Raw genomic sequence first — 4,901 nt, forward strand, 5'->3', positions numbered from 1 at the left:
TCAGGCCCTTTTCAGGCTGCACACATAAAGCAGAGGCCCCAGGAACTATGCCTTTTATTTTGGAAGACAGAATGGTCAGTAACCAAAAATGACTGCTAAGCAGTCAACTGATCCCATGCATGACCCACTTCACTTCTCCATCTGCACATTGGAAAGCTCCAGGCAACTGCTGGTGATATCAGGGGTAAAGCAGGGAGCAAAGGGTCCTAGCCCTTCCATTTACAAGTTGACACATGCACACACTCCCAAAGAATGTTTTATCCAATCTGTGTTATAGACTGAATCATGTCACCTACAAATGTATATGTTGAAGTCTTAACCTATAAAGTGACTATATTTGAAGACAGGGCCTATAAGGAAGTAATAAAGGTTAAGTCATAATGGTGGGGCCTTAATGTGATAAACTGGTTTCCTTATAAGAAGAGGAAGAGACACCAGATCTCTAAACCCCTTCCCTATACCGGCATAAAGAAGACGCCATATAAGGGCACAGTGAGAAGGTGGCCAACTACAAGCCAAGAAACAAACCCTTGCCAGAAATCAACCCTGACAGCAGCACTGCCCAGTCAGCGTTGGTTGTTATGGCAGCCTGAGCTGACTAATACACTGTTCTTTAGATGTAAGTGATGTATTCCAAAGGACACATAAAGTCCAAAGGGTGTTAGGGAATTGGAAGTCGGATCTGTAAGCCTTGCAACCTATTATAGTCACTCTAGTTTCTAGGGGTGATCATGAGACAGAAAATAGAAAAAATAAAACAAAAAAGACAAATTACTGTAAATGAAAATCACAAAACTCATAGGAATCAAATGCTAAAAAAAGAGTACAGTGAACAATTAGGAAAAAATTCACCTAAAAATTAATTCTATAAAACAATCTTATAAGCTATTTATAATAATGCTTAAAATATTCAAAGAGCTAAATTTAAAAAGAATCCATAATAAAACATAGAACTGTGAAACAGCAACAACAAAGGAGAAATGAAGCAATAAGTGAAGATGAGAAAAGATTAAATTAGAATATCGGAAATAAAAAATGTGATAATTGAACATTTAAAAACCCAGTAGATAAGATAAACTTTAGGCTGGTCACAATCACAGATGGAATTAATGGATTAGAATGTAGTATTGAAGAATTCATCAGGATGCAACATAGAGATTGAAGATAATTTTTTTTAAAACCTGAAAGCACATTTAGGAGACAAAATAGATAAATTAAGAAACTGTAACAGATATCTAAATAGGGTTTCCAGAAGAAGAAAGAAATAACAAAGAGCCATCTTTGAAAATAAAATAGCTGAGGATATTCCTGAATTGAAGAAAGACATGGTTTTGATTGAAAGTGCACCCTGAGATACAAATAGGATAAATAAAAGTGAAGCCAACACTGAGATACATTATAGTGAAACTAAAAAATACCAAGGATAAAGCCAAAAATGCTCTTACAAGTGATCAGAAAGAGAAGACACTTTATCTACAAGGAGAAACCAGTAAGACTGACAGCAGACTTCTCATCAGCAACAATATATGCCAGAAGACAGCAGATTAGTTTCCTGAAAGCACAGGGAGGAATTAACAGTCAACTTAATATTTTACAGTCATTTAAACTATTATTCAAGAGTGAGAGAAAAATAATAAAATTGTTAGAAACTCTGCATCTAAAAGAGTTTTACCATTCTCAGAAATAAATCATTACTTTTTTTTTTGAGACAGGATCTCACTGTCATTCAGGCTAGAGTGCAGTGGCATGATCTATAGCTCACTGCAGCCTTGATCTCCCAGGCTCAAGTGATCCTCCCACCTCAGCCTCCCCAGTAGCTGGGACTACAAGCACGTACCACCAGGCCTAGCTAACTTTTTTGATTTTTTAGTAGATATGAGGTCTTGCTATATTGCCCAGGCTGGTCTCGAACTCCTGAACTCAAGCAATCCTACCTCCTCAGCTTCCCAAAGTGCTGAGATTACAGGCATGAACCAAAGTACCCTGCTAAAAAAAAAAAAAAAAAAAAATTTTTTTAAGGTGAAAGCAAGCCCAGAGAAAAGGCTGAATTACAGTAAACAATTGTGTACCTACAAATAAATAAGTATATTTTAGATTTTTTTAAAATTTATTTTCTTATTTCAATAAGTTTTTGGGGGAACAGGTGGTATTTGGTTACATTAATAAGTTATTTAGTGGTGGTTTCTGAGATGTTGGTGCACCCACCACCCAAGCAGTGCACACAGTATCCAATATGTAGTCTTTTTTTATTCAATTTTATAACTTTATTTGATGTATTTGATGATCAGCGATTAGTTCTCATCCACACTGACTGTCTGTAGATTTTTGAAAGTGGTAACAGGTACATAGGTAACCAAAGTATAGAGCTTATTTGGTGAATCTTCATCCTCATTACGTTTTCTGGACAGCCGCACATGGATTTGATGTGGGACATTCCTTATTCCTTTGGCCCAGACAGCTTTGTTGAGCCTGGTATCAATGCACACACCTGGAGTTCCCATCTCCTTCATGGCAAATTTCCAAATCTCTTTGAGTGCCTGAGGGGCACGCTTCTTGAAGCCCGCTCCATGGATGTGCTTGTGAATGCTGATGGTGTATTCTCGGGTCACCACCTCGTTGATGGCAGAACGGCCCTTTTTCTTCTCGCCACCCTTCTTTGAGGGAGCTATTCTGCCGGGTCCAAGTTGGAAAAGCTCAGTGTGTAGTCTTTTTATCCCTTGACATCCCCCACCCTTTCCCCTGAGTCTCCGAAGTCCAAAGTATATGTACCATTCTTTGCCTTTGTGTCTCATAGATTCGCTCCCACACATGAGTGAGAACATACGATGTTTGCTTTTCCATTCCTGAGTTATTTCACCAAGAATAATAGTCTCCAATTCCATCCAGGTTGCTGTGAATGTCATTATTTCATTCCTTTTTATGGCTGAGTAGTATTCCATGTTACATATATACCACATTTTCTTTATCCACTCATTGATCGATGGGCATTTGGGCTGGTTCCATATTTTTGCAATTGCAAATTTGTATGTCCACAATTGTTTCTTGTAGCTCTTTATTTCTTTTTATGCACACAATTTATTACCACTGAGACGGTTCTTTCATAACAAGATGGTTCTTTCTTTTAAAAAGTTGGTAAATTTAACAATTTGTTTAAAATAATTAAAATTTTGTGTGTGTTGAAAATTTGAGGGTTAAAAAAGGATAAATAACCAGATGGGGAAAGGGGGTAGTCATTGTTTAGTTAAAATGTGCTAAGTCCTTTTCATGTTCTAGAGGAGGATAGAAATAATGAGCAAATTTAGACTTTGTGAGAAAATTCATGGCTAAATGTTTATGTTAAAAATTTAAAGATAACTGCCAAAGAAGACAAACACAATTTATAGATTGCAAGCCAGCAGAGGCAGACAAAGCAGAAATATAGAAAAATGTTATCAATCCAACAGAAGGCAGTAAAAGGGATAGGAAATAAAGATAAAGGATGGTAAGCAGAAACACAAAATGTAGTGGCAAAAATAACTCCAACTCTATCAGTGACCAGAATAAATGTAAGGAGATTAAATTCACCTATTAAAAGATAGATTATCTGATTGGATTTTTAAAAGAGAAAGACACATTATATGCTGCACACAAGAACTACACTTAAACAAAGGCTGAAAAGAAAGCATGGGAAAAGATATGGCAGGCAGAAACTAGGCAGAGGAAAGCTGGGATTTCAGACTAACTTGAATTTAAGGTGGAAAGCAGATGATTCTAAAATCTCAGATTTTCTCTTTGATTTTTCTTGAGGATTCCACAATGACCTACTGCATATCTATTCAGGGTCTCACAGTTATCTCCAATTCAGTTTTGCAAAACTGACATCATTTTCATTTCTAGGTTGTCTCTGAAGCAATTATTGGCCCTACTCTCCACATAGATGCCCAGGTACCTTTGGTCCTCAGGCCTGCCACTTTTTTCATGGCCTTGCATTGACTATTAGGGCAACCAAAATATAGACTGTATTTCTCACCAGGGCCCGGAGGCTTCCTGGAAAAGGCATGAACTCATGTCTTTGAGGAGAGTGCCCCACTGAAGTGCCAAGAGCAGAGGCAGGCGGCTCCCTGCAGGCAGATGCAGTCAGGAGCAAGAAATTGGGACTGAACTTTCCTGTCAAAATTGGGTCCTGTCACCCCGTCTTCTTTATCTGACCCAGCTCTCTCCAAGAGGGAGCAGAGTGAAGCAGTAATGCTGACAAAGCCAACAGCAGAAAAGAAAGCTCTGCTGAGTGGTGAGAAGTAGCTTAAGGGGGACAGAGGCTGGGAGAACAGCGAGTACTGTAAGGGTAGTGGGTGGGTGGTAGGGAAGGAAACTGCCGGATACAGACCTACCACTGTCAGTGTGTCAAATCCTAGCCCATCTGCATGCCTGCCTCAGAGAAGACAGGAAGGGGGAAGCGGGGGCAGGAAGTGTGGAAGCCTCAGAATATTTTGGCCCTGCTTGTATTTGACTATGTCAGTTCCAAGATGTTCACCTCAATCTGGCAGTCGACAGTGTCTTTTACAGCAACACAAATCAAATATTCTCTTGGGTCAATGCAGAGCAGTCATTAAGTGACCCACCTCGGGGAACTGGATGCATCATTGTCGTCAAACTGGTACTTTGCTGTCAAGCAGGCACACGTCCGACTGCTAAGGCATGGTTATGTCATGACCCAGACTCGACCATGGGGACAGTAGCTGCATCGCCCTTGTAAACCCCAGGCTTCATTCGGCATATATCAGCATTCTGCCTTAATTGAATTACGTAAATATTCATTTTTTAAAAATGCAACAATGAGGCAATTCCTTAAACAGAATACATGCATTTTTGGTGGCTGTTTCTCTTCTGTACTTAAGGGGTCAAAGGCAAGGCAACCCTCAAAT

The 4,901-nt window shown here is 39.2% G+C and overlaps 1 pseudogene; it reads right to left on the reverse strand.

Annotated features, from left to right (window-relative positions):
- Positions 1–2,291: 2,291 nt before the first annotated feature.
- Positions 2,292–4,620, reverse strand: LOC108515729 (60S ribosomal protein L31 pseudogene; annotated as a pseudogene).
- Positions 4,621–4,901: the final 281 nt, after the last annotated feature.

The sequence above is a fragment of the Rhinopithecus bieti genome, unplaced genomic scaffold, assembly GCF_001698545.2.
Source record: "Rhinopithecus bieti isolate Rb0 unplaced genomic scaffold, ASM169854v2 scaffold_34958, whole genome shotgun sequence".
Lineage (NCBI taxonomy): Eukaryota > Metazoa > Chordata > Mammalia > Primates > Cercopithecidae > Rhinopithecus > Rhinopithecus bieti.